The sequence below is a fragment of the Callithrix jacchus genome, chromosome 10 (assembly GCF_049354715.1).
Source record: "Callithrix jacchus isolate 240 chromosome 10, calJac240_pri, whole genome shotgun sequence".
In the NCBI taxonomy this organism is placed as follows: Eukaryota; Metazoa; Chordata; class Mammalia; order Primates; family Cebidae; genus Callithrix; species Callithrix jacchus.
In genome coordinates, this window is record NC_133511.1 from 29836915 (window position 1) to 29855342 (window position 18428).

General features: G+C 42.4%; 1 pseudogene; it reads right to left on the minus strand.

Moving 5' to 3' along the window:
• Positions 1–3883: 3883 nt before the first annotated feature.
• Positions 3884–4866, minus strand: LOC100411096 (elongin-B pseudogene; annotated as a pseudogene).
• Positions 4867–18428: the final 13562 nt, after the last annotated feature.

Sequence of the window (18428 nt, forward strand, 5' to 3'; positions counted from 1 at the left end):
TGACGAAATCCTAACAAGCATAGACAATTTAAGAGAGGAATATAAGTGAATTAATGGAACTGAAGAATACAATAGGAGAACTCTGCGAAGTATGCACAGGTTTTAACACTTGAATTGATCAAGCAGAAGAAAGGAAATCAGAGGTCGAAGACCAACTTAATGAAATGAAATGAGAAGACAAGATTAGAGAAGAAAAAGTAAAAAGGAATGAGCAAAGCCTCCAAGAAATATGGGACAATGTGAAAAGACCTAATTTACATTTGATAGGTGTACCTGAATGTCATGAAGAGAATGAATCCAAGCTGGAAAATATTCTTCAGTATATTATTCAGGAAAACTTTCCTAACCTAGTAAGGCAAGACAATACTCAGCTCCAGATAATACAGAGAACACCACAAAGATATTCCTCAAGCAGAGCAACCCCAAGACACATAATCGTTAGATTCACCAGGGTTGAAATAAAGGAGAAAATTCTAGGGGCAGCTAGAGAGAAAGGTCAGGTTACCCATAAAAGGAAGCCTATTAGACGTACAGCAGATCTCTCAGCAGAAACCCTACAAACTAGAAGAGAGTGGGAGTCAATATTCAATATCCTCAAAGAAAAGAATTTTCAACCCAGAATCTCATATCCAGCCAAATTAAGATTCATAAATGAATGAAAAATAAAATTTTTCATGAACAAGCAAGCACTCAGAGATTTCACCACCACCAGGCCTGCTTTACAAGAGCTTCTGAAAGAAGCACTACACACAGAAAGGAACAACCAGTATCAGTCATCCCAAAAACTTACCAAAGAGTATCTTCATAATGAAGAATCTATATCAACTAATGGGCAAAATAGCCAGCTAGCATTAAATGACAACATTAAACTCACAAATATCAATATTAATCCTAAATTTAAATGGATTAAACACCCCAATCAAAGACACAGACACGCAACTGAATAAAAAGTCAACACCCATCGGTTCGCTGTATCCAGATCCATCTCATAAGCAAGGACACACAAAGACTCAAAAGGATAGACCAATCAAATGGAGAGAGAAAAAAAAAAACAGGAGTTATAACTTTCGTCTCTGACAAAATAGACTTTAATAGTAACAAAGACTAAAAGAAATAAAGGACATTACATAATGGTAAAAGGATCAATGCAACAACAGGAGTCAATGATCATAAATATACATACACCCAGTATAGGAACACCCAGATACATAAGACAAGTTCTCAATGACTTATAAAGAGACTTGGACTCCCGCACAATAATACAGGGATAGTTTGACACCACATTGTTAATATTCAACGGATCAATGAGATAGAAAATTAACAGGGACATTTATGATTTGAACTCAGACCTGGAACAAGTAAACTCAGTGAATATTTATAGAATTCTTCACCCCAGGTCCACAGAACATACATTTTTTTCAGTATCACATTACACCTATTTTGAAAGTGACCCCATAAATGGAAGCAAATCACTCTTCAGCATTTGCATAGCATTTCACAGATTTAAATGAAATATTGGTTGGCTGTTTGTTATTTTCTTTCCTTATTCCTTCCTGCTCTGCTGTTAAGCACAATTATTGGCATAAAAGAGGTTTTATTTATTTATTTATTTATTTATTTTTTGAGATGGAGTTTCACTTGTTACCCAGGCTGGAGTGCAATGGCATGATCTCGGCTCACCGCAACCTCCGCCTCCTGGGTTCAGGCAATTCTCCTGCCTCAGCCTCCTGAGTAGCTGGGATTACAGGCACGCGCCACTGTGCCCAGCTAATTTTTTGTATTTTTAGTAGAGACGGGGTTTCACCATGTTGACCAGGATGGTCTCGATCTCTTGACCTCGTGATCCACACCCACCTTGGCCTCCCAAAGTGCTGGGATTACAGGCTTGAGCCACTGCGCCCGGCCCAAAAGAGGTTTTTAATACCTATTTTTAGATTGCATTCCAGCCTGGGCAATAGAGCAAGACTCCTGTTCTCTCTCCCCCTTTCTCTCTTTCTTTCTTTCATTAAAAAAAAAACAACAAAGAACAGGTAAAATGGATTATAACAATTTAATTAACTCAACATATCCAAAATATCGTAAAAAAAAAAAGAAATACCCACTGCATTTCTCTCTGGAAGGCAGTTGTAATGTCTTGAAAAGTTATATTATGATCTTGAAAATTAAAGACATATGCTAAGAATAGTGGAGAAAGAAGATAGAATGACTCTGGGTTCTTGGTGACTCCTCATGAAGTCACACAAAACTGGACTGGCCTCCTTATTGAATGGAAGGGAAATAAAAACCTCACTTCTTATAATAGGATTTTCTTTTTTCTTTTTTTTTTTTTTTATAGACAGGGTTTCACCATGTTGGCCAGGCTGGTCTTGAACTCCTGACCTCAGGTGATTCGCCCGCCTCGGCCTCCCAAAGTGCTGAGATTACAGGCGTGAGCCACCGCGCCTGGGCCAATAGGATTTTCTGTTACACGTAACACAATCCTGATTACCATTTCAGAGTTACTGAGAACATTATTAAGTGTGATAATGAACATAAAAATGGTTAACGCAGGGTTTAGCATATCATAAACATGCATTAATGTTAGTAGTTATCACTGCCATTATTAGTAGTACTGTTATTATTATTATTCTCCCTGCCTTCTTTGTTCTCCTCTTTCTTACGTGCAAGTTTTTTCTATTCTACTTCATTTCCACACACTTCCAATTCGGGCTCTCATGATATTACCTCTGGATTACACTCTTGGTTATAATCAACCCACAAAGTATTCTAGTTGTGCCTTGAAAGATGAATTGTTTTACATAGGCAGAGAGAAGGGTGGAGGGTCTTACTGGTGAGTATGCCAAAAATCCCATGCTTGTTCTGGAGGATTAGTGGGAGATAGGTTGGAGCTAGATTGTCAGGGGTTTTCTGTAAGTGGCAAAGAGCAGGCCAAGGAATTTGTAGTACATTTTCTTGTTAAAAGATTAGGCCCCCACTTGCTTAGTTTTATTTTTATTTTTGAGGTGGAGTCTCGTGCTGTCTCCCAGGCTGGAGTGCAGTGGTGCAATCTCAGCTCATTGCAACCTCTGCCTCCCAGGCTCAAGTGATTCTCCTGCCTCAGCCTCCCAAGTACCTGGGACTCAGGCCAGCCTCCTGAGTAGATGGGACTAAAGGCGCCTGCCACCACGCCTGGCTGATTTTTGTATTTTTAGTAGAGACCAGGTTTCATGTTGGCCAGGCTGGCCACGAACTCCACCCACCTAGGCCTCCCAATGTGCTGAGATTACAGGCATGAGCCACTGTGCCCGGCCCACCTTTCTTTTAAAAAAGGAAATAGTAGGATGAAAGAAAAGTCCAAATACTCTCTTTTACTTACTTGGTAGTGTTATTCAGCTTCTCTGGAAATTAGTTTGTTTGACTACAACATAAAGAAGTTAAATGCTCTCAAAGACCCATGCCAGTTCTAAAATTCTAAGATCCATGGGAAATCATTGAAATAACAGTATCTAATGAACAGTATCTAAGAATTAAGAGCCTCAATTAATATTAGCTCTGACTTATTCTTCCATTCATTTATTCTTTCTCTCAACAGAGTGAATTCATTTTACGTTGCTTACTTTCATATAAAGAACCTTGCTGCCACTTCAAGTCTCATTTTGGAAGCCAACCTTACCATAACAATCAGAATAATCTTCCTCAAACACTTCAGGAATTTGGAACAGCAAGCCTTGACCCACCCTGCTTTCTTTTTCTTTTTTTTTTTTTTAAGACAGGGTCTCACTGTGTCACCCAGGCTTGAGTGCAATGGTGCAATCATAGCTCACCACCGCCTCAAACTCCTGTACCCAAGCAATTGTCTCGCCTCAGCCTCCTGAGTAGCTAGGCCTATAGGCACACCATACCATGCCCAACTAATTTTTTTTTTTTTTTTGTAGAGACAGGCTCCCATTACCCTGCCCAAGCTGGTCTCAAATGTTGGCTCAAGTGATCCTCCCTACTCAGCTTCCCAAAGTGCTAAGAAAACAGGGATGAGCCACTGCGCCCGGCCCCATCCTGCCTTCATACCCCTTCATCAACTAACTCAGGTCCCGGCCAACCTCCACTCTTTCCGGTCTTTTCCATCCTTCCACATCTTACACATAATGCTAGACTCAAAGCTAAGCGGAACAGTAATTTACAAATCAAATGTGACATAACAGTACAAATGGCTTAATAACTAATAAATACGCCATGCTTTTTTTAAAGTAGGTTTATTGGTTTTCAATTATGTTTGTAACGTCAATCGTAAGAGAACAAAGAGGAAAAGTTTTAAAGGAATAAGGAGGTAATAACATCATCTTCCAATGTGAAAAATAGTTAACTTTGGGGGTTCTTTGTAAGATTTTTTTATGGCTTTCAAGTCGTTGTAATCATTTTGAATATGTAATTTGTTTAACTTAATGTCATAGTACAAACCTTTCCCAGGTTATTTTTTTTCAGACTCCCAAAACTCTTTTATTGGGGGGCATGGGCCTCTGGGGGGCCCTCACTGCACAGCTTGTCATTAGCACCGCTTCCCGAGTCCTGGGGCTTCATCATGTCGAGGAGATCGGGCGGACTAGAGAACGGCTCGATGCACAGGGCTTCAAAGGTATCATCTACCCGGAAGGTCAGTCCCACCGTGGCTGGGGCCTGTGGTCGTGCTGTTTGGCTGGTGAAGCCGCACTCGCCCAGTGTCTTGCCATCATCCAAGAGTTGGTCGTCCTTGTACAGCCGCTGCTCGTCGGGTGGCCGCTTGAGGATTCTCTCTACGAAGCGCTTCAGCTCGAACACCGTGCTGGACTCCTTGGCGTTAGTGAAGATGGTGGTCTTGTGGCGCCGGATCATGAGAAACACGTCCATCGCCGCGGCAGACTCTCCCGTCAATGCGCCGGCGCAGTCGCGCTCCGCCCCTTTCCCGGCAGCCCGCGCGCGGCCTGGCGGACCCCGCGCTGCCCGCCTCCTCTAGCGAAGGCCCTTTTTTCCATGTTATCATATTGGCTTTCTATGAAACTATTTTATAGCTGCATAATATTGTAAATTTACCATGAAAGATTTAAGACATACAAGAAGATAAAAAGAATAATGGAATGAACATCGATGTATCTCACAGAGCTTAAGAAATAAAACATTATCAGGCCAGGCGCTGTGGCTCACTCACCTGTAATCCTAGCACTTTGAGAGGCCGAGGTGGGCGTGTCACCTGAGGTCAGGAGTTCGAGACATGCCTGATCAACATGAAGAAACCCCATCTTTACTAAAATACAAAAAAAATTAGCCAGGCGTGGTGGTGCAGGGCTATAATCCCAGCCACTCGGAGGCTGGGACAGGATAATTGCTTCAACCCGGGAAGCGGAAGTTGCAGTGACCCAAGATAGCTCCAGTGCATTCCAACCTGGGCAACGAGAGAAGCAACTTCTCAAAAACAAACAAACATTATCAATGCAATTGATACCCTCTGTGTAATCATCCTCATTTGCAGCTCCCTCCAGTGTAACATATGTAACCACTTTCTGAAATTTAGTGATTATTCAGCTCATACATTTCTTTATGCTTTTACCACATATATATGTCTTGCTAAGTAATATACAATATTTGCATGTTTTGAACTTTATATAATTAGTATCATGAAATGTATAAAGTATTCTACAACTCGCTTTTATTTCCTGCTCAACATTATGATTATGGAAGTTGCCCGTGTTGATTCATATTTGCTCTAATATTTAATAAACATGTATATATTTATATAAATATATCCTCAAATAAATATATAATAATTTCTCTTGTGTTCTCCTACTGTTCAATATTCAGGTGGTTTGCAGCCATAAATAATGTTTTAACAAATGTCTTTCTGCATAATACATACATTTTTCTCACAGGATAATTCCCTGGTATTAAATTACCAAAAAGCATGAACATTTTTAAGGCCCTTGCACATACTTATTGCCACACTGGAGGATTGTACAAATTTTATATTGCCACCAATCATATATCAGTTCCTTGTTTTATCACATACTTAGCAGCTAGATATCACTAGTTCTTTCTTCAACTTTGGCTAATTTGCTTAGCGAAAACTGGTCTACTGATTTCTGGTGAAGTTGAAATTGAAAAATTTTTCCATGTTATCTGTTAATCATATTAACTCCTTTGTTGTTTCATACCTTTTGCCCATCAGTACTGTTGGAGACAGTGTTTTATCTTAATAGCTTTTATATGTAACACTATACTAACTCTTGTTAAAGTAGCTACAGATACTTTTCCTAGCTTTTTTTTTTTTTTTGGTACCTGGTTTAGTTTTAAAATAATGTCTATATGTATATAATTAAAGGGTCTGATAAGTAATTCTGTTATGTCAACTTCCTTATATGGCTGGGATACATATAATAGCATAGAACAGTATGATTGTAAAATCATTAATATATCATTAAATTTACAAATGGATATGTTAATTTGAAATTGGCTACATTTTTTGATTCTCTAGATAGTTTTGACTCATCCAATTCCCAGAATAGCATTGACAGAACTGCTAAATGTTAACCTCCATGATATTTGTAAAGAATAGACAGCCTTTAATAGCCTGTGGAGATCTTTCATTTATGTTTTCTTTCCTTCATTTATTATTATGTTCTCTTAAGGAAATAATTAGCAGTTTGAGTTTAAACGACCATTAAAACCTTTCAAATTACATTTCACTAAATTGTCTAATGTTAGGAAAATTAACACTCAGTTGCTATTTCTTTATGAATTTCTTCTAATTTGAGGAACAGCCATTTGTACTATTTTTGTTTATTCTTTCACTCTTATTGCCCAGGCTGGAGTGCAATGGTGCAATCTCGGCTCACTGCAACCTCTGCCTCCCAGGTTCAAGCAATTCTCCTGCCTCACCCTCTCAAGTAGCTGGGAATACTGGCATGCCACCAGACCCAGCTAATTTTGTATTTTTAATAGAGACAGGGTTTCTCCATGTTGGTCAGGCTGGTCTCAAACTTCTGACCTCAGGTGATCCACCCACCTTGGCCTCTCAAAGTGCTAAGATTACAGGAATTAGCCACTGAACCTGGCCCATTTGTACAATTTCAAAATAAAGATTTGACCTTTGAAAGCATTCAAGACTTAGGTTGAATGAATCAGTGATTGTACTCTGAGAAGAAGAGTAAAAATAGGTAGTCATTTATTCACCATTCTCACACCTCCTCTGCTATGAAGAATGTCCTAGGAATTAGAAGTCTCCTTTGAAGACTTATGGAATTAATATAGCTCTTAGTGGGTCAAAGCACCTCTCAGTCTAACAAGAAATGTTTATTGAACACTTGTTCTATGTTAAAGCCTGAGGCAGTTGCTGAAAAATACAGGAAGAATGAATAGTGATCCTTCTAGAAAGAGAAGGGGGAATTGTATGGTGAGAAACAGAGCTGTAGGTCGGTAAGCCAGGTTATATAATGATCTTTCATGATCTGCTAAAGAATATGGACTTTGTTTCATAGCAATTGACAGACTTAAACTGTTTTTTCTTTTATTTTGGCCATCCCATAGATCAATAGGCCTCTTTAAAATACATGGACATGTTTGATATCACTTTTGTTATATTGGCAGCACCATGAATCTAATCAAATAATAAAATGTCATTAGCCAGGTGCAGTGGCTCATGCCTGTAATCCCAGGGTTTTAGGTGGCTGAGGCAGGAGGATCACTTGAGCCAGGACTTTAAGACCAGCCTGGGCAACATAGTGAGACCCTGTCTCTGCAAAAAAAAAAAAAAAATTTAAATTTTAAATTTTAAATTAGCTGGGTGTGGTAGTGCACACCTATAGTTCCAGCTATTAGGAGGTGGGAGTGGGGGATAGTGGGAGATGGCTCTTGCGACAGAGGTCTAGGCTGCAGTGCACTGTGATCCCGCCACTGCTCTCCATCCTGGGCAACACAGCAAGGTTGTCTCTAAAAATAAAAATAATGCAATGTTGTCATTTCTTCTTGAATAAAAAATGCATATTAGAAAGATGATTCAAAAAGAAGTGTAGAAAATGGCCTGGATAGAGGAGCTATGGATGAAGGATGGCTAGTGGGAGACAGACGACACTAGTCCAGGCAAGATAGGAAGGTCGGTGTTAAATGACGTCGTGCACTGTGGGGAATAGGAAGCTGAACAAGACACACCCCTGCTGTCAAGGATGGATGAATGAAAATGCCAGCTCCATGCTTGTTTACCCTAACATCGTCCCTCTGGAGCCAGTGATATAGAAAGATATGGATAGGAGAAGATAGGCTTACATTAAAATCCTGCTGAAGATAAAGATTATAGAAAGCAATAATTTTTGCTTTATGTTTTCAATTTGACTATGCCATTTCCCATGTCTTTATATAATCAATTTATGCACCCTCCTGTTTGTGTTGTGGCTAACCGTACAAAACAAGGCAACGGGAACAATGCAGTCAGCAGTTGCCTGGACTTGTTAGCAGATGTGATTTCAGTAACTAACTACTTGCTGACTCAGAGACAGAGGAAAGCAAAAATCTTTTCTCCCTGTTCTGTGGCCAGCCAAGTGATTACGAGGCTGTCAAAGTCCACAGTGATGGGGACCCTTTATAGTGCTCAGCTTGTTTCTTTGTTGTGTCACTGGTTAATCTGAACTGAAGTTTCATTCTATACATAAAGAGATAAATGAGTCATGTAAATCGTTGTTGGGGCTTTGTATCTGGTCCAAGAAGACTAGCCCTCCTTCCTTTTTCCATGGCCACGGTCGCCATGGTTCACCTGATTGGTTGGATGGCTCCACAGAGTGAGCTGGAAGTTACCGCAGTGCCCTCCCCCAACCCTGTCAACAAGCACAAACACCCAGCACAGAGCTAGTCCCCAGGAGAAAAGGATGGGATTTGGAACTAGATAGGGTTGAATACGGGCTTTGTCAGGCTGAATGGCCTTCTGCAAGTTAGTTAACCTCTTGCAACCACAGGTTTCTCACCTCTAAAACAGTGGTTATGAAATGCCTACACGCATGTATTCAAAATAATAGATGTACAGCACCTGGCACTCTCATGCTTTGCTGGTAGAAATGTAAAATGGTGCAGCCACTTTCGAAAACAGTTTGGCAGTTTCTTAAAAAGTTAAACATAAATTTACCATACAACCCAGCAATTCTATGCCTGGGCATCTACCCAAGAGGAATGAAAACATATGTCCACACAAAGACTTGTGTGTGAATGTTCATAGCAGCATTATTCATAACTGAACTGCAAAAACATTATGCTAAGTGAAAGAAGCCAGATAAAAAAGATGTCATATTGAATGAGTCCATTTACATGAGGAAAGGCAAAGCTACAGAGACTCAAAGTAGCTTAGGTTTGTCTGGAGCTGGGGAATAGGAAAGGAACAGCAAATGGGCATGAGAGATCTTTTTGGGGTGATGAAAATATTCTAAAATTGGATTGTGGTGAGGGGTGCACAACCGTAGATGGACTAAAAGTTATTGAATAGTACACTTAAAATAGTGACATTTTATGGTGTAGAAATTATATCTCAGCTGGGCACGGTGGCTCACACCTGTAATCCCAGCATTTTGGGAGGGCAAGGCAGGTGGCTCACCTGAGGTCAAGAGTTCAAGACCAGCCTGACCAACACGGTAAACCTCCCCGCATCTCTACTAAAAATACAAAAATTAGCTGGGCATGGTGGCATGAGCCTGTCATCCCAGCTACTTGGGAGGCTGAGACATTAGAATTGCTTGAGCCACCGAGGCAGAGTTTGCAGTGAGCCAAGATGGTATCACTGCACTCCAGCCTAGGCGAAAGAGTGAGACTCAGTCTCAAAAAAAAAAAAGAAAGAAAGAAATTATACCCCAATAAAACTGTTTTTAAAAACCCACCAGCACATAGGAGGCTCTCAGTACTGCAGCAAATAGCTATTTAGTATGTGCTTACTGGTAAGCAAGCACTACTTTACGCCACATCCCATTGCTGGATTTAACTCATTTCTTTCTTTTTTTTTTTTTTTTGAGACGGTGTTTCTCTCTTGTTACCCAGGCTGGAGTACAATGGCAATCTCGGCTCACCACAACCCCCGCCTCCTGCATTCAGGCAATTCTCCTGCCTCAGCCTCCTGAGTAGGTGGGATTACAGGCATGCGCCACCATGCACAGCTAATTTTTTGCATTTTTAGTAGAGACAGGGGTTTCACCATGTTGACCAGGATGGTCTCCGTCTCTTGACCTCACGATCCACCGGCCTCGGCCTCCCAAAGTGCTGGGATTACAGGAGTGAGCCGCCGCACCCGGCCCTTAATTCATTCTTAAGCAGTGTTTCAGAAACTTCAGTCTTTCAAATGGCACTTTCACTATTTTTCCATAATGGCTTCTTACCACCTGTACAGTTAATTATTAAGCTAATATTTTTATTAAAACCAACTTGGTTTTAAAAAAACTTATAAATGAGGCCAAGTGCTTGTGGCTCACACTTGGAATCCCAGAACTTTGGGAGGCCGAGGCAGGTAGATCACTTGAGCTCAGAAGTTTGACACCAGCCTGGGCAACATGGCGAAACCCCCATCTCTAAAAAAAATGCAAAAATTTGCCACGGATTGCGGTGCACGCACACCTGTGTTCCCAGCTACTTGGGAGGTTGAGGTGAGAGGACTGCTTGAGCCCGAAAGATCGAGGTTGCAGTGAGCCAAGATCACACCACTGCACTCCAGCCTGGGTGACAGAGTGAGGCCCTGTCTCAGAAAACCAACAAACAAAACACCTTACAAATAAAAATCAGATCTCTATGGTAAATGCAAAGTTACTACAGTCAGGCGCCAGATAACGTTTCAGTCAACTACAGGCCGTGTATGCGATGGTGGTCACATAAGATTATAGAGGGATCTTTCCCTTCTGCACCCTATAAGATGACGGCGTTGCCAAGGGCCGCGCCTCTGGTGTTGCTGGAATTGCAAGAACGCGCTTGCACCCCAAGCCTTGCTTCTGCTGGGGGCTGGGGGTGTCCCCCTTGCCAACATGTGTATCTTTTACCTGCGACAGAAGAAGGCAAAAGCTTTCCCCCCTCTCTGGCCACGTGGTGAGATCCCCCTCTGCGGCCACCTGGTGTCTGATGAACGGGAGATGCTCCCCTCTACATCCCGGTAGGCTGCGCACAAATTATGCGGAGCGCACGGTCAAAGTGGTGGCAGGGACGCTTTCACCTCCCAGCGCTGCCCCACCCCGTCCGCGTCAGCGACTGTAGAGGTCTGGTCCTGCGCTAGGGCTGCAGGCTCCAGACAGGCCTGCGGGTGTCTTATAGAAAGCCCCAGCTGCACGGGCCGGGTTCATAGGGGCGGCCGGGTTCATAGGGGCGGCCGGGTAGTCAAGTGCGTGCGCACCGATCCGCAGAACACGGAGCATGTGACTGACTGCGCAGGGCCAAGAACAGGCTCCCGGCGCCTGAAGACCCAGGTGTGGGAGACTGGGCTTTACCACTTTCGATTTGGATAAATTTGAAGACACGTGGCTGAGAAGCGGCTTATCCCAGATGGCTGTGGGGTACGATACATCCCCTCACATACTCGCGTCCTTTTAGGCAAGTAGCGGACTCTGGGCTCATGAGGGCTTCCACTGTGCTGTCCCCTCCAAATGCCCATTAACAAATCCAACTTCCTGTTAAAAAAAAAAAAAAAAAAAAAAAAAGGCCGGGCGCGGTGACTCACGCCTGTAATCCCAGTACTTTGGGAGGCTGAGACCAGCGGATGACTTGACGTCAGGAGTTCTAGACCAGCCTGGCCAACATGGTGAAACCCCGTCTCTACTAAAAATACAAAAATTAGCTGGGCATGGTGGCGGGCACCTGAAATACCAGTTGCTTGGGAGGCTGAGGCATGAGAATCACTTGAACGCGGGAGGAAGAGGTTGCAGTGAGCCAAGATCATGCCACTGCACTCCAGTCTGGACAACAGAGAGAGACTGTCTCAAATAAAAAATAAAAACTTTAAAAATTTAAAAATTTTTAAAAAGCTAATGTATTATTGAAGAAAGAGGGCTGGGCAAGGTAGCTCAGGCCTGCAATCCCAGCACTTTGGGAGGCTGAGGCGGATGGATCACCTGAGGTCATGAGTTTGAGACCAGCCTGGTCAACATGGTGAAACCCTGTCTCTACTAAAAATACAAAAAATTAGCTGGGCATGGTGATGTGTGCCTGAAATCGCAGCTACTTGGGAGGCTGAGGCAGGAGAATCGCTTGAATCCAGGAGGTAGAGGTTGCAGTGAGCCAAGATCGCATCACTGCACACTCCAGCCTAAGCGACAGAACGAGACTCCCTCTAAAAACAGAAGAAAAAAGAAAAAATTTTCAAATAAGTTTAGTGTAGCACAAGTGTAGTGCACAGAATGTTCCAGGCCTTCACATTGCCTCACTGCTCACTCATGACTCACCCAAATTCCAGTCCTGTAATCTCCATTCATTAAAAGTGCCTAGACAGGTGTTCCTTTATAAAAATACCTTTCATAGTGTATTTTTACTGTACCTTTTCTATGTTTAGATACACAAATACTTCCCATTGTGTTACAATTGCCTGCAGTACTCAGCACTGTGCAGTATACCCGCCATCCAGGTTTGTAGCCTGGGAACCACAGGCTATATCATACAGCCTTGATGTGTAGTAGGCTGTGCCATCCGGGTTTGCGTAAGTGCACTCTAGGATGTTTGAACAATGATGAGATCACCTAATGATGCATTTCCCAGGCGTATGCTGTTGTTCAGCAATGCATGACTGTACAGTGAAAATAAGCACAAGGAATGCCAAATGGTCTTAGTTTGTGGATAGATGCTATTGCCTAAAGAAGACTTGCTCTCTCTAGAGTAGGGATAGAAAGGACACTAAGCATGAGAGAGGCGGCTTAGCCACACTAGATGTAATCACACTGGAGACTGGGGTCCATGGGTGAGAAAGAGTACTTTTGCACTCCCCGCTATTCTGCAGAGCTGAAAGACTGAGACCAGACACTTACTCAGAGCTTATCGCCGCGCTCTTGTGGCTTCATCATCATCCACTCAGATTCCATGGAAGTGGAACTGGAGATGCTGGGGAGAGGGGTTGGAGTTGGGTGGGAGGCAGCATAATGTGGAGGTTCAGGAGCCTCCCTCCCCTGAGGTGGTGAGGGGCCTGGGACAATGGCTGAAACTGGGATAGTCGAAAGGGCGCAGTCTGAAACTGGTGGAATGCGAGCAGATCTGGGAAGCCCAGTGTACACCCTGTGGAGTTTGGATGTGTGCCACCCTAATTGTGACCCCAAGGAATGGGAGCTGAGGGACAGTGGAAGTGGTCAAGCCTGGCGAGCCTCCCATGTCAGGGAACTGCACAGCTCACCAAAGAACTCACCCTCACCCTCTGTGAGAGTTAGAACTCAGATTCCTGGACAGGTGGGCATCAGTAGCCAGGGAGAGGCCATGCAGCCAAGAGGACCACAGGGCATCTCTTGTGGAGGGAAGGCATGTGTTCCCTTCCCCGGAGGAGAAGGGAACCTAGAGGGATGCAGGAGGGTACCAGGCCAACACTAATTTTGATACGAAATTAAAAATTTAAATTACACTGGCTTTTTCTGGTAACTAAAACTGATCAGGCCCTTATGGGCTCTGACCAAGAGGTAGTTAAGGAAAACTTTCCTTTCTTCAAGTTAATGGCTTACCGAGAACATGGAAAATATTGGGAAAGAGGGAGTAAACTTTCTTCCCTACAATGAGAGAGAGATTGGGTGTGGTGAAAGGTGGTGATTAAAGAAAACAAAATATTTCTTTTGCTACTCCACTTGATTCAGACTGTTCAGCCAACTGGGGAGACAGGGATTAAAACAATTGCAAAAGATCTCATTTTTGTACTCTGCCATTCAACTAATTCCTGTTACTGTAATATCTAACATTATCTTTGGTGTCTGCTATACTTTGGGAAACTGCTCCAGGGGAAGTGAAGAGTTGCTCTCAGCCCCACCCTCCAGCCCTGGGGTTGCCAGCAGAGGCACTGAAAGATGTGAGGCAGAATGGTGTCTAACCTGTTTCTCTTCTCCACCTTCATCAACCTTGGTTCGTCTTTTCCAAGCTGTGAACATCCAGGGCAAAATTTAGTCACCCCATATACTTGACCAAAACAACCATTATCTCTCTATTTATTTTTTCCTCTCTTTTTACCACGGAGCCACCAACGTTCCAGTTTGTTATTTTCTCTTCCTTTTCCTCATTTACTCTGTTTCTCTTCCCTCTTTCTGATTTCTTGACTCTTGCCTTTCTTTGGTCAGCAAGGGAGAAGTTTGCCCAACAGCTTTTACTCGCCATTGACAGTTCTTAGGGCAAAATGAAAACCCCAGGCCGGAGCTCCCCAAGGCATGGTAAGAGGCAGTGCATCAGGGTCCACAATCTCTCGCCTACAAAGCCAGGGGGTGAAAGCCATGTGCGATTTCAGGTTTGGCCTCTTGTTACCTATTTAGCCTCGAGCAAGTCTCAACTTCCTGAATGATGTTTCTTGATCTGTTAGGTGGGATTAATAATAATACCTGCTTCCTAGACTTGCTAGGAAGCCCAAATGAAGTGAAATGAAAAGATACACCACAGAGTTCTAGAAAAAAAAGTGTTCCTTTTATTATTGCGTTTTGTTTTGTTTTGTTTTGTTTTGTTTTTTATGGGAGACAGAGTCTTGCTGTGTCACCCAGGCTGGAGTGCAGTGGTGAGATGTCAGCTCACTGCAACCTCTGTCTCCAGGCAAACAATTCTCCTGCCTCAGCCTCCCAGGTAGCTGAGACTACAGATGAGAGCCATCATGTTGGCTAATTTTTGGCATTTTAGTAAAGATGGGGTTTCACTATATTGCCCAGGCTGGTCTCATACACCTGAGCTCAGGCAATCCTCCTGCCTTAGCCTCCAAAAGTGCTGGGATTATAGGTGTGAGCCACTGTCCCTGGCCATGTTGATGGTTTTTGATGTTACACCTTTTAAAAAATAATTTTTCTTTTTCCTTTCTTTCTTTCTTTCTTTTTTTTTTAGAGACAGAGTCTCACTCTGTCATTCAGGCTGGAGTGCAATGGCGAGATCTTGGCTCACTGCAACCTCTGTGTCCCGGGCTCAAGCGATTCTCCTGCCTCTGCCACCCAAGTAGCTGGGATTACAGGCACCTACCACCATGCCTGGCTAATTTTTGTATTTTTAGTAGAGGCAGGGTTTCACCATGTTTCCCATGCTGGTCTTGAACTCCTGACCTCAGGTAATTCACCCGCCTTGGCCACCCAAAGTGCTGGGATTACAGGCATGAGCCATTGCACCCAGCCAAAAAATAATTTTTCTAATTAAGATATGTGTCTATGTTTTAGCATCTTCCAGAAACATAAAATTGAATGAAAAGAGTCTCAGGTTCAAGCAATTCTCCAGCCCCAGCCTCCGGAGTAACTGGGATTACAGGCAGGTGCCCGTCACCACACCGGCAATTTTTTTTTTTTTTTATGTTTAGTATTGAGGGGAGTTTTGCCATATTGGCCAGGCTGGTCTCGAACTGCTGACCTCAGGTGAGCCACCCACCTCGGCCCCCCAAAGTGCTCACAGCCTCACAGGTGTGAACAGCACCTGGCCTGACTGTTTATATAGCTATGTCTATATCTATATAGATGATAGATAGATAGATATATACACACACACATAGATATGAACAGCGCCTGGCCTGAGTGTTTATACACACACACACACACACACACACACACACACACACACGACCATCAGGTAGTCATGCTTTGTGTGTTCAAAATGCACAATAAATTATACTGCATGTGCTTCTGCAAATTACTCTTTTCATTCTATTTTTACATTGCAGTGAGCTGAGATCAAGCCACTGCATCCCAGCCTGGGCGACAAGAATTAAACTCCACTTCATTCCTTCAGCACTGCCTTGAAAAAAATAAAAAATAATTAAAGAAAAAAAGAAACTCCACTTCAAAAATAAAATAAAAACATAAAGCACATGCTTCTTATCTATAATAGTTATTTATATGCTTTGCAACATATATGCTTATGTTTTTTTTAATTTTTAAATTATTTTTTTATTGCGTTTTAGGTTTTGGAGTACATGTGAAGAACATGCAAGAACATAGGTACACACATGGCAGTGTGATTTGCTGCCTTCCTTGCCTTCACCTATATCTGGTATTTCTCCCCATGCTATCTCTCCCCAACTCCCCACCCCCCGCTGTCCCTCCCCTGTTTCCCCCCAACAGACCCCAGTGTGTGATGCTCCCCTCCCTGTGTCCACATGTTCTCATTGTTCAGTACCCGCCTATGAGTGAGAACATGCGGTGTTTGATTTTCTGTTCTTGTGTCAGTTTGCTAAGAATGATGGTTTCCAGGTTCATCCATGTCGCTACAAAGGACACGAACTCGCCGTTTTTGATGGCTGCATGATATTCCATGGTGTATATGTGCCACATTTTCCCTGTCCAGTCTATCATCAATGGGCATTTGGGTTGGTTCCAGGTCTTTGCTACTGTAAACTGTGCTGCAATGAACATTCGTGTACGTGTGTCCTTATAGTAGAATGACTTATAATCCTTTGGATACATAACCAGTATTGGGATTGCTGTGTCAAATGGAATTTCTATTTCTAGGTCCTTGAGGAATCGCCACACTGTCTTCCACAATGGTTGAACTAATTTACCCTCCCACCAACAGGGTAAAAGTGTTCCTATTTCTCCACATCCTCTCCAGCATCTGTTGTCTCCAGATTTTTTAATGATTGCCATTCTAACTGGTATCTCAATGTAGTTTTGATTTGCATTTCTCTAATGACCAGTGATGATGAGCATTTTTTTCATATGTTTGTTGGCCTCATGTATGTCTTCTTTTGTAAAGTGTCTGTTCATATCCTTCACCCACTTTTGAATGGGCTTGTTTGTTTTTTTCTTGTAAATCTGTTTGAGTTCTTTGTAAATTCTGGATATCAGCCCTTTGTCAGATGGGTAGACTGCAAAAATTTTTTCCCATTCTGTTGGTTGCCGATTCACTCTAATGACTGTTTCTTTTGCAGTGCAGAAGCTGTGGAGTTTGATAAGGTCCCATTTGTCTATTTTGGCTTTTGTTGCCAATGCTTTTGATGTTTTGGTCATGAAGTCCTTGCTTACGCCTACGTCCCAAATGGTTTGCCTAGATTTTCTTCTAGGATTTTTATGGTGTTAGGTCTTATGTTTAAGTCTTTAATCCATCTGGAGTTAATTTTGGTGTAAGGTGTCAGGAAGGGGTCCAGTTTCTGCTTTCTGCACGTGGCTAGCCAGTTTCCACACCGTTTATTAAACAGGGAATCCTTTCCCCATTGCTTGTTTTTATCAGGTTTGTCAAAAATCGGATGGTTGTAAATATGTTGTGTTGGCTCCGAGGCCTCTGTTCTGTTCCATTGGTCTATATCTCTGTTTTGGTACCAGTACCATGCTGTTTTGATTACTGTAGCCATGTAGTATAGTTTGAAGTCCAGTAGTGTGATACCTCCCGCTTTGTTCTTTTTGCTTAGAACTGACTTAGCTATGCAGGCTCTCTTTTGGTTCCATATGAAGTTTAAGGGTTTTTTCAGTTCTGTGAAGAAGGTCATTGGTAGCTTGATGGGGATAGTGTTGATTCTGTAAATTACTTTGGGCAGTATGGTCATTTTCACAATATTGATTCTTCCTAACCATGAATATGAAATGTTTCTCCATCTGTTTGTGTCCTCTTTTATTTCGTTGAGCAGTGGTTTGTAGTTCTCCTTGAAGAGGTCCTTTACGTTCCTTATTAGTTGTATTCCTACGTATTTTATTCTCTTTGCAGCAATTGTGAATGGCAGTTCGTTCTCGTTTTGGCTGTCTTTAAGTCTGTTATTGGTGTATAGGAATAATTGTGATTTTTGCATAATTGATTTTGTATCCTGAGACTTTGCTGAAGTTGCTTATTATTTTCAGGAGATTTGGGGCTGAGACGATGGGGTCTTCTAGATATACAATCATGCCATCTGCAAATAGAGACAATTTGACTTCCTCCTTTCCTGTTTGAATACCCTTTATTTCTTTTTCTTGCCTGATTGCTCTGGCTAGAACTTCCAGTACTACATTGAATAGGAGTGGTGAGAGAGGGCATCCTTGTCTGGTGCCAGATTTCATAGGGAATGCTTCCAGTTTTTGCCCATTCAGTATGATATTGGCTGTTGATTTGTCATAAATAGATTATATTATTTTGAGATATGTTCTGTCAATACCTAGTTTATTGAGGGTTTGTAGCATAAAGGGCTGTTGAGTTTTGTCAAAGGTCTTCTCTGCATCAATTGAGATAATCACGTGGTTTTTGTCTTTGGTTCTGTTTGTGTGGTGAATTATGTTTATAGACTTGTGTATGTTCAACCAGCCATGCATCCCCAGGAAGAATCCTACTTGATCATGATGGATAAGCTTTTTGATGTGCTGTTGCAATCAGCTTGC